This window comes from Oryctolagus cuniculus, chromosome 3 (genome assembly GCF_964237555.1).
Source record: "Oryctolagus cuniculus chromosome 3, mOryCun1.1, whole genome shotgun sequence".
NCBI classification, from domain to species: Eukaryota; Metazoa; Chordata; class Mammalia; order Lagomorpha; family Leporidae; genus Oryctolagus; species Oryctolagus cuniculus.
Window position 1 is genome coordinate 74,553,224 of NC_091434.1, and position 12,857 is coordinate 74,566,080.

The window sequence follows — 12,857 nt, forward strand, 5'->3', positions numbered from 1 at the left end:
TGTGACCACAATCTACGTTAAAGACTATCAAGCTAGAAAATTTACAGGAAAAATGACCTCCATGGCCACAACTTTAATATGCATGGACGCAGGAAGAGCTGATGTTTATCTGTATATCCTTTGTAAAACAAATAGGACAAGCATTGAATTTCAGGCTACCAGAATCGTGTTTTGTATGTTTCTACCACCTAGGTTTCTTAATCTAACTTGACCACATTGACGTATGTATGACATTTAAAATCATATAATTCTGTTCTAAAGTGGGGTCATTAAAATTCTATTTATAGGAGACAATCTCAGATGTCATGATAATCACCTAGGATAACTAAACAGAGACTAAGCATTTCTGAACAGAGGCTCATTTCTATTCACATGTGAAAAAAAAAACCAAAAACAGATCACTGTTTTGTGACTTCCGATTCACCCATTTCTATCTTTTTCTGAATAAGGAAAGAAATTGAAACCCATCAAGGTCTTACAGTTTTAGTAACAGAGCTGAGCTCACAACCAGTTCTACTAACATTGACTTTTGGTTTGATTTATTAACAAAGCTAAGGATACTTGGAAATTTCAACATGCCTAAAATAATTAATACATTTAGCCCAAATTTGCAAGACAGAAATTTGTATATTTTAAATAATAATAATATAATAATTTATATAATTTTAAATCATCCAATTTATGACTTTTGTTCATTTAGGTATCTTGGCAAAAAAATTATCCTAAAGTTCATTGAATGCTTGATTTACATTACTAGCTTATCCAATATTTTTAACTGTGCTTATGACATTCTAGATTTTATGTTAATAAGTACCCTTACTATCAATAAGAAACATATCTATATAATTGTGCAAATGCTTAAATTGCTACCTGATACAGCCTGAATCTAGGTAGTCAAAAGATAAAGTGTATGTGTGGCCTATTTACTCTACAGAGTTAACTAGTCAAATAATTTATTTAGAACATGGTCCTTAGTGGATCTTTATCTGACTAAACTCTGGGATTTTATTTACATGGATTCAAGAACAGAAACAAAGATTCCAGATGGCTGGAATATAGAATAGGCAATATGGGAAAATGCAGTAGGTGAGGATAGCTGCCTCAAAAATATTAAACAATTTTTAAATCTTTTTAACATATAAGCAACAGTACTCAAACACTGCACAATGCTTTTATATGTTAAATACCCCTGGCAAATGCGTACATCTTAGGAGCATATGTTCTCACCTTTAAACAGGAAACACAAAACTCATAAATGCAAAGCCCTCAGTAATTTACAAATTTATAACAAGATGCTGTTAGGCTGATAAAAATACACTCTCAAAAAGCTAATAACCAATTTATTAAGGACACAGTCACCTTCAGCTCTTCTCACAGTTTTATCATAAATGAACACTATAGAAAATAGAAACTGTAGAGAAAGCACCCGTAGGATAACACAGGGACTGACAAGAGTAAAGAGGGACAATTTGAGAACTTACTCTCAATGACATTAGTGTATATTTTACATGAAAAGAAAAACTATGTGTTTACTGTGTTTATTAAAGAGTGACCAAAGCCAACATTTTATGAAATACAAATGTTAATAGTAGCTTCATTTCAGAAACACTTAATTGGCACACAAGACTGTTCTACAATAAAGCTTCATATTCAGAGAATACACACCTTTTAAAAAGTTTTATTTGACCTCTGCACGGCTCCTACTAGAACAGGCAAACTCAAAAGTAATCTGTCCTAATGGTAGGCGCTGTTCTTGCCCCGTGATCAGATGGGGTGGAGTGGGGTGGGGTAGAATCACTTTTGGTGCTTTTCACCAGGTTTATTTTCACTTTCATTATGTAGTTAATTGCCTCTATATCATACAGAGCTGATGATCACAAATTTATTATGAAAAAGTAAAATTAGTATTAATGATGATGATGAGGATTTACATCACAGGGCAACACCTTTAAAATATTGACAAAATAAACAATAAATCTTTCTGCTGAGCAGCATACTAGGAAACATTAAATAGATCTTTACAAATTTATATGTATGATTCATAAAAACACTATACCTCCAAAGAATTAATGGATCTTTATGAGTAATTAAATGAATGGAAAAAAAGCAAACAGGAGTATTGAAGTGCTGGTGCAAATGTTGGGCCACAAGTTGGCCTTGAAGAACACATAATTTGGAGACATTTTATAGAGCATTTGCTCAAAATGATAGGTAAACTTTGAAGATAAAAAGATAATTAATGAAATGAAGAAGGTATGACCAAATCTTAACTTTGTCAAATCTTGGGGAATTGTACCCGGAATGGAAGACCTTGAAGATAATGAAAGAGTATGCTATAAAAATGTAAGAAATTTGCCAAGATAATGCTCTTTTACTAAAGCCATAGAATCATTTAATTTTAGGAAGAGCCAAGGAGGCAAATGGGAGCCACTAAACACAACTCAAGAAAATGACAGAAAACCCCCCAAATTCCATTCAGCTTAAGTAAAATTCCATCAGCAGTAGATGGATGCCTTATTTACAGTTGTTTAAGCGGATGAAAACAAAATTTAGATTTCAAGAACTTATTTACAAAATAAGTGACTTAACAAAGGTTTCCTTTTAAAAATAACTTTTTATTAATAGTAAGAACAGATTTCAAGTAGTTTATAGATACAGTTCTAAGGATGATAATCCTCCCTCACTCTCTCCCCCTTCCTAACTTTAATTTTTGCAATGACACCTTCTGTGATATGTGAACTTATCCAGTCATCAGAATATGGCCATCCAGGTTGATTCCTTATCTTAACAATTATGAATTGATGTGCCGTAAGTTTGAACATACAAGTAAATCTTTCATATGCTGACTTCACTTCTTTTGTGCATATTCCCAAGAGTAAGAGTGCTGGGTTGATCTAAATTTTTATCTGAGCAATCTCCATACTGTCTTCCATAGGATTTACCAGTTTACATTCCCACCAACATTGGATTAAAGTACATTGGTTTATTTCTTTTTTTTAACTTTTATTTAATGAATATAAATTTCCAAAGTATGGCTTATGGATTACAATGGCTTCCCCCCCATAACGTCCCTCCCACCCGCAACCCTCCCCTTTCAAATTCCCTTTCCCCTTCCACTCACATGAGGATTCATTTTCGATTCTCTTAATATACAGAAGATCAGTTTAGTATACATTAAGTAAAGATTTCAACAGTTTGCTCCCACACAGAAACATAAAGTGAAAAATAATAGATGATTTTTTAAATGATGATGAAATCAGATCAGACCTATTGCCATGTTTAATCCCAGTGAGAGTCAAGTTGGGAATTGATAATTTCTTCTTTTTTTTTTTTTTTACAGAGGATCAGTTTAGCATACATTAAGTAAAGATTTCAACAGTTTGCTCCCACACAGAAATATAAAGTGAAAAATAATAGATGATTTTTTAAATGATGATGAAATCAGATCAGACCTATTGTCATGTTTAATCCCAGTGAGAGTCAAGATGGGAATTGATAATTTATTCTTTTTTTTTTTTACAGAAGATCAGTTTAGTATACATTAAGTAAAGATTTCAACAGTTTGCACCCACACAGAAACACAAAGTGAAATATACTGTTTGAGTACGCGTTATAGCATTAAGTCTCAATGTACAGCACATTAAGGACAGAGATCCTACATGAGGAGTAAGTGCACAGTGACTCCTGTGTTGACTTTACAAATTGACACTCCTGTTTATGGCATCAGTAATCTCCCTATGCACCAGTCATGAGTTTCCAAGGCTATGGAAGCCCCTTGAGTTCTCCAACTCTTGTTTAGACAAGCTCATAGTCAAAGTGGAGGTTCTCTCCTCCCTTCAGAGAAAGGTACCTCCTTCTTTGAAGACCTGTTCTTTCCATTGGGATCTCACTCACAGAGATCTTTCATTTAGGGTTTGTTTTTTTTTTTTTTTTTTTTTTTTTTTTTTTTTTTTTTTTTTTTTTTTTTTTTTTTGCCAGAGTGTCTTGAGTTTCCATGCCTGAAATACTCTCATGGGCTTTTTAGCCAGATCCGCATGCCTTAAGGGCTGATTCTGAGGCCAGAATGCTGTTTAGGACATCCGCCATTCTATGAGTCTGCTGAGTATCTCGCTTCCCATGTTGGATCACTCTCCCCTTTATTTATTCTATCGGTTAGTATTAGCAGGTACTAGACTTGTTTATGTGCTCCCTTTGACTCTTAGTCCTTTCATTATGATCAATTGTGAACTGAAATTGATCACTTGGACTAGTGAGATGGCATTGGTACATGCCACCTTGATGGGATTAAAAGGAGTCCCCTGGTATGTTTCTAACTCTACCATTTGGGGCAAGTCAGCTTGAGCATGTCCCAAATTGTACATCTCTTCCCTCTCTTATTCCCACTCTTATGTTTAACAGGGATCACATTTCAGTTAGATTTCAACACTTAAGAATAATGTGTATTAATTACAGAATTAAACCAGTCATATTAAGTAGAACAGACAAAAAAACTACTAAGAGGGATAATGTATTAAGTTGTTCATTAACAGTCAGGGCTATGCTGATCAAGTCCCCATTTCTCATAGTGTCCATTTCACTTCAACAGGTTTCCTTTTTGGTGTTCAGTCAGTTGTCACCGATCAGGGCGAACATATGGTATTTGTCCCTTTGGGACTGACTTATTTCACTCAGCATGATGTGTTCCAGATTCCTCCATTTTGTTGCAAATGACTGGATTTCGTTGTTTCTTACTGCGGTATAGTATTCTAAAGAGTACATATCCCATAATTTCTTTATCCAGTCTACCGTTGATGGGCATTTAGGTTGGTTCCACGTCTTGGCTATTGTGAATTGTGGTGCAAAACATTAGGGTGCAGATTGCTTTTTTGTTTGCCAATTTAAATCCGTTTGGGTAAATTCCAAGGAGTGGGATGCCTGGGTCAAACCGTAGGGTTATCTTCAGGTTTCTGAGGAATCTCCAGACTGACTTCCATAGTGGCTTGACCAGTTTGCATTCCCACCAACAGTGGGTTAGTGTCCCTTTTTCCCCACATCCTCGCCAGCATCTGTTGTTGGTAGATTTCTGAATGTGAGCCATTCTAACCGGGGTGAGGAGAAACCTCATTGTGGTTTTGATTTGCATTTCCCTGATTGCTAGTGACCTTTAGCATTTTTTCATGTGTGTGTTGGCCATTTGGATTTCCTCTTTTGAAAAATGTCTATTGAGGTCCTTGGCCCATCTCTTAATTGGGTTGTTGGTTTTGTTTTTGTGGAGTTTCTTGATCTCTTTGTAGATTCTGGTTATTAACCCTTTATCTGTTGCATAGTTTGCAAATATTTTTTCCCATTCTGTTGGTTGTCTCTTCACTCTCCTGACTGTTTCTTTTGCAGTACAGAAACTTCTCAATTTGATGCAATCCCAATAGTTGATTTTGGCCTGTGCCTCCCGGGTCTTTTCCAGAAATTCTTTGCCTGTGCCAATATCTTGAAGGGTTTCTCCAAGGTTCTCTAATAACTTGATGGTGTCAGGTCGTAGATTTAGGTCTTTAATCCATGTTGAGTGGAATTTTGTGTAAGGTGAAAGGTAGGGGTCTTACTTCATGCTTCGACATGTGGAAATCCAGTTTTCCCAGCACCATTTATTGAATAGACTGTCCTTGCTCCAGGAATTGGTTTTAGATCCTTGATCAAATATGAGTTGGCTGTAGATGTTTGGGTTGATTTCTGGTGTTTCAATTCTGTTCCATTGGTCTATCCATCTGTTTCTGTACCAGTACCATGCTGTTTTGATTACAACTGCCCTGTAGTATGTCCTGAAATCTGGTATTGTGATGCCTCCAGTTTTGTTTTTGTTGTACAAGATTCCTTTAGCTACTCGAGGTCTCTTGTGCCTCCATATAAATTTCAGCACCATTTTTTCCAGATCTGAGAAGAAGGTCTTCGTTATCTTGATTGGGATGGCATTGAATCTATAAATTGCTTTTGGGAGAATGGACATTTTGATGATATTGATTCTTCCAATCCATGAGCATGGAAGATTTTTCCATTTCTTGGTATCCTCTTCTATTTCTTTCTTTAAGGTTTTGTAATTCTCATCGTAGAGATCTTTAACATCCTTGGTTAAGTTTATTCCAAGGTATTTGATTGTTTTTGTAGCTATTGTGAATGGGATTAATCTTAGATGTTCTTCCTCAGCCATGGCATTGTCTGTGTATACAAAGGCTGTTGATTTTTGTGCATTGATTTTATACCCTGCTACTTTGCCAAAATCTTCTATGAGTTCCAATAGTCTCTTAGTAGAGTTCTTTGGGTCCCCTAAATAAAGAATCATATCATCTGCAAAGAGGGATAGTTTGAGTTCTTCCTTCCCAATTTGTATCCCTTTAATTTCTTTTTCTTGCCTAATAGCTCTGGCTAGAACTTCCAGAGCTCTATTGAATAGCAGTGGTGAGAGTGGGCATCCCTGTCTGGTACCAGATCTCAGAGGAAATGCTTCCAACTTTTCCCCATTCAATAGGATGTTGGCTGTGGGTTTTTCATAGATTGCTTTGATTATATTGAGGAATGTTCCTTCCAAACCCAGTTTGCTTAGAGTTTTCATCATGAACGGTGTTGTATTTTATCAAATGCTTTCTCGGCATCTATTGAGATAATCATATGGTTTTTCTTCTGCAGTCTGTTAATGTGGTGTATCACATTGATTGTCTTGCGCACATTAAACCATCCCTGCATACCAGGGATAAATCCCACTTGGTCTGGGTGGATGATCTTTCTAATGTGTTGTTGCATTCTATTGGCCAGAATTTTATTGAGGATTTTTGCATCTATGTTCATCAGGGATATTGGTCTGTAATTCTCTTTCAGTGCTGCATCTTTTTCTGGCTTAGGAATTAAGGTGATGCTGGCTTCATAGAAAGAATTTGGGAGGACTCCCTCTTTTTCGATTGTTCTGAATAGTTTGAGAAGAATTGGCATCAGTTCTTCTTTAAATGTCTGGTCGAATTCAGCAGTGAATCCATCTGGTCCTGGGCTTTTCTTTGTTGGGAGGGCCTTTATTACTGTTTCAATTTCTGTCTCAGTTATGGGTCTGTTTAGGTTTCTATGTCTTCCTGGTTCAAATTAGGTAGGTAGCATGTTTCCAGGAATCTATCCATTTCTGATAGGTTTCCCTGTTTGCTGGCATACAAGTCCTTGTAGTAATTTCTGATGATTCTTTTTATTTCTATGGTGTCTGTTGTTACGTTTCCTTTTTCATCTCTGATTTTATTGATTTGGGTCTTTTCTCTTCTTTTTTTAGTTTGTTGTGTCAATGGGGTGTCAATTTTGTTTATTTTTTCAAAAAACCAGCTCCTCATTTGGCTGATTTTTGTAATGTTTTTTTTTTCTTGATTCAATCCTGTTGATTTCTTCTCTGATTTTAATAATTTCTCTTCTCCTACTAGATTTGGGTCTGGTTTGCTGTAGGTTTTCTAGATCCTTGAGGTGAATTGGAAGCTCATCTATTTGGTGCCTTTCCAATTTCTTGATGTAGGCACCTATTCATATAAACTTTCCTCTTAACACTGCTTTTGCTGTGTCCCATAAGTTTTGGTTTGTTGTGCTGTTATCCTCATTTACTTCCAGAAAATTTTTGATTTCTCTTTTAATTTCTTCTATGACCCATTGTTCATTCAGGAGCATGTTGTTCAATCTCCATGTGTTTGTGTATGCTCTAGGGATTCCTGAGTTGCTAATTTCCAACTTCATTCCTTTATGGTCTGAGAAGCTGCATGGTATGATTCTAATTCTTTTGAATTTGCTGAGACTTGCTTTATGGCCTAGTATGTGGTCAATCCTAGAGAAGGTTCCATGTACTGCTGAGAAGAATGTAAAATCTTTAGCTGTAGGATTGAAAGTTCTGTATATATCTGTTAGATCCATTTGGGCTATAGTGTCATTTAAATCTACTGTATCCTTGTTGATCTTCTGTCCTGTTGATCTGTCTATTTCTGAGAGTGGAGTATTGAAGTCCCCCAGTACTATTGTATTGGGGTCTAAGTCTCCCTTTAAGTCCCTTAACAAATCTTTTAGATAAACCGGTGCCCTGTAGTTAGGTGCATATACATTGATAATTGTTATATCTTCTTGTTATATTGACCCCTTAATCATTAGTGTCCCTCTTTGTCTCTCTTAACAGTTTTTGTGGTAAAGTTTATGTTGTCCGATATTAAGATGGCTACGCCCGCTCTTTTTTCATTTCTGTTGGCATGGTATATCTTTTTCCAGCCTTTAACTTTCAGTCTGTATGCATCTTTGTTGGAAAGATGTGTTTCTTAAAGCAGCAAATAGATGGGTTTTGTTCCTTAACCCAATCAGCCAAATGGTGTCTTTTAACTGGACAGTTCAGGCCATTCACGTTCAATGTGACTAATGAGAAGTGGTAACTTTGCCCTGCCATTTGCCAAAGATAAGTTCTAATATATGCTTTGAATTCCCTGTGATCTTTTGCTGTTAGGTTTCCTTCCTTTACCTTCTTTCATATTGATGACCGTGTTTCTGTGTTTAACACATCTTTAATCACCTTTTGCAGGGCTGGATGAGTGGCGACAAATTCTTTCAATTTCTGTTTGCTATGAAAAGTCTTTATTTCACCTTCATTCACAAATGATAGCTTTGCAGGATATAATATTCTGGGCTGGCAGTTTTTCTCTCTTAGTACCTGGGCTATATCTCACCATTCACTCCTAGCTTGTAGGGTTTCTGATTTGAAGTCAGCTGTGAGTCTGATTGGAGATCCTCTGAGAGTAATCTGACGTTTCTCTCTTGCACATTTTAGGATCTTTTCTTTATGTTTCACTGTGGCGAGTTTAATTACAAAGTGTCGTGGTGAGGACCTCTTTTGATCGTGTTTATTAGGGGTTCTATGAGCTTCCTGTACTAGGATTTCTCTGTCCTTCTCCAAACCTGGGCAATTTTCTGCTAATATCTCACTAAAAAGGCCTTCTAATCCTTTCTCCCTCTCCATGCCTTCAGGAACTCCTAGAACCTGAATGTTGGGTTTTTTAATAGTATCCTGCAGATTCCTGACAATATGTTTTAGATTTCTAATTTCCTCTTCTTTTCTTTGGTCTGACTGTATCCTTTCCTGTTCTCTGTCTTCTAAGTCCGATATTCTCTCTTCTGCTTCACCCATTCTGTTTGTAAGGCTCTCTATTGTGTTTTTCATTTGATCTATTGAATTCTTCACTTCAGTATGATTTCTCGTCACCATCACAGTTTCCTGTTGTACTAGTTGTTTCATTTCATTTTGATTCCTCCTTAATATTTCATTTTCACGAGAGAGATTTTCTATCTTGTCCATTAAGGATTTCTGTAGTTCAAGAATTTGTATTTGAGAACTTCTTAATGTTCTTATCAATTTTTTGAGATCTGCTTCTTGCATTTCTTCTATCTCATTATCTTCATAATCTTGAATTGGGGTGTCTTTTTCATTTGGGGGCGTCATGGTGACTTCCTTGTTTTTATTACCTCGGTTTTTGCGTTTGTTATTTGGCATATTGGAGATATTTGGTTTCTTCACTGTGGTGCTTTTTCTTGTCATACTATGACTCTAGATTAAGTGGACTGTCTGTTTTTGATGGAGCCTTAGTGGCTTGAGATGGGTGTGGCCTGAGAGCTCTGTTTGGTGTGCCAAAGGTGACACTCCCAGGTTAGGCGTGGTAGATCTCTCTCTCTCTCTTTCTTTTTTTGATTCAAAAAGGAAGTAATTCCACACAGCTGAACGAAGTTGGGAAGTTGGTGATAGTTAGCAGGCAAATGATATACCCACAGGAGCCAGAGATTGGAAGCTCTTTCCCAAGGACCACACAGGGAATCTGTTCTGCCCTCAGAGTGGGCTCAAATTCTCCTTCATCTCCCACTGGGTTGCCAAAGCTACGGAATTGTAGCGTCTCTGGAGAGTACTCAGGTGAATTCCGTGAGTTCTCTCCCCCATCGTCTCTTTTTTCACAGTCTCAGTTCAGTAGCACCACAAATTTACTAGGTCCTAACCTCCTGTTAATTCGCCCTGCCCAGAGCCAGGTTTTTCTGCTAGGCTCAGAGCCGGTGCAGACCTGAGGTCGCTCTGCTTATGACGTATGTCCAAGATGGCACCTGCTCTTTGTCTTGCTCGCCCTTGAGAGGTGAGCAGAGAGAGAGAAACCGTGTCCGTACCAGTCACCTTTTTTTTTTCTCTCTCTCTCTTCCAGTTAGCCTGGTGAACTTTTCCCCCCTGGGGGTCGTTCCCTCTAGTCTCCTCTCTCAGCTTGCCTGCCGGTGTCTCGGGCTATTGAGGTTCGGCTCACCTCGCGTTCCAGCGCTGGTGTGTTGAGTCTGCCACTGGTGTCCCGAACTGTGGGCTCCCACGCTCGCCACGCACAGGTCCACTGTGAATCACTAGTTCCAGAAGAGTTTCTTCTGCTGTTTCTTCCCCTACTCTTCCTTGAACCTGCAGTATCTCCACTTTTATTAAACTGTCTCTCCCCGGACTATCAGTGTGCTCCCTTCCTATTCTGCCATCTTGTCTCCTCCGACTCCTCCATGAATTTTTTCACATTGGTTTATTTCTATGCATATCATCTTCATCAATGACTTTTAAAATATTCCCAACATGTAATATATCACAAATATTTACATATATTTATTTTATCTGTAGAAATGGATATGCAGATTTATATGCTATAACTTAGATTGCTCATAAAGCTCCTATAGAAAATCTTAAGAATGTTACTACTTTGGAAGATGGCCCAATTCCTTAGGCCCATGCACCAGCAGAGGCTCCAGGCTTTGGATTGGCGAAGCTCCGGCTGTTGCGGCCAATTGGGGAATGAACCACAAGTGGAACATCTCTCTCTCTCTCTCTCTCTCTCTCCCCCTCCTCTATCTGTGTAACTTTGACTTTCAAATAAATAAATAAATTTAAAAAAAAAAGAATGTTACTACTTAACCAGTAATTCATTCCCAAAGCTATCTCAGTATTAACTTGGAATGGCCACTGAAGATATAAAAAGTGAGCAGCACACAAAATAAATAGGAAAAGGCAGAGTGATCTCTTTCCAGGCAAAAAGATTGTCACTCTTTTGTGCATATATGCTGATTATATAAACAGTGTAAAAGGCTCTTAAGGTAAATATTAACTAAGTTTTAGCCTGAGGATAATGTTAATAAAATAAACATAGTATTTATGTAAAATAAAGAGAGAACCAATTCACTAAGAAGAGATGATATTCGTGAAATCACATGCAGTAGCATTTTGTAAAAACAGACAATACACTATACAATAAGAAAAATAAAGCAGTGATATTCATAATGGATGAATATAACATACTTCTATTAGAAACTGATAAACAATCATAAACTTAATAAATGTAAACAACATAATTGAATGACACGACGTATACCCTACATGACCCTGCATGCATGTTTTTTAATATATACACCACAAATACTGTTTTTAATACTTATCTAATTTATTTGAAAATCAGAGTTATAGAAGATAAGAGAGAGACACACAGAGAGTGGTCTTTCACCCACTGGCTTGTTCCCCCAGTAACCACACTAGTCAGCACTGAGCCAGACTGAAGCCAGGAGAAGCCCAAACATGTGGAGCATTTTTCGTTGATTTTCCAGGCCATTACAAGGGAGCTGGATTGGAATTGGAGCAGCCAGGACATGAACTGGTGCCCATATAGGATGCCAGCATTGCTGGCAGCAGCTTTACTCACTATGCCACAATGCTAGACCCATGGATAGAATTTTTTAACTTTTATTTAATAAATATAAATTTCCAAAGTACAACCTTTGGATTATAGCTGCTCCCCCCCCATAACATCCCTCCCACCTGCAACCATCCCATCTCCCACTCCCTCTCCCATCATATCAAGATTCATTTTCAATTATCTTTATAAACAGAAAATCAATTTAGTATATACTAAGTAAAGATTTCAACAGACTGCTTCCCATGTTGGATCCTTTTCTCCTTTTTACTTCTATCAGTTAACATTAGTAGACACTAGTCTTGTTTATGTAATCCCTTTGACTCTTAAACCTATCATTATGATCAATTATGAACTGAAACTGATCACTTTGACTAGTGAGATGGCATTGGTACATGCCACCTTGATGAGGTTTAATTGGAATTGCCAGGCACGATTCTAACTCTACCATTAGGGGTATGTCTGATTGAGCATGTGCAGAAATGTACATCTCCTCCCTATCTTATTCCCACTCTTACATTTAACAGGGGTCACTTTTCAGTTAAATGACTAGGAATAATTGTGTGTTAATAAAAGAGTTTAACCAATGGTATTAAGTAGAACAAAAAAATACTAAAAGAAATAAAGTAGTAAGCTGTTCCTTGACAGTCAGGACAAGGGCTGATCAGGTCATTGTTTCTTATAGTGTCTATTTCACTCCAACAGGTTTCCATTTAGGTACTCAGTTGTCACCAATCAGGGAGAACATATGGTAATTGTCCCTTTGGGGCTGGCTTATTTCACTCAGCATGATGTATTTCAAATGCCTCCATTTTGTTGGAAATGACTGGGTTTCATTGTTTTTGACTGCTGTATAGTTTTCCATAGAGTACATATCCCATAATTTCTTTATCCAGTCTTCTGTTGTTGGGCATTTAGGTTGATTCCATGTCTTAGCTAATGTGAATTGAGCTGCAATAAACATTAAGGTGCAGACAGCTCTTTTATTTGCCAGTTTAATTTCCTTTGGGTAAATTCCAAGGAGTGGGATGGCTGGGTTGTATGGTAGGGTTATATTCAGGTTTCTGAGGAATCTCCAGACTGACTTCCATAGTGGCTTGACCAGTTTGCATTCCCACCAACAGTGGGTTAGTGTCCCTTTTTCCC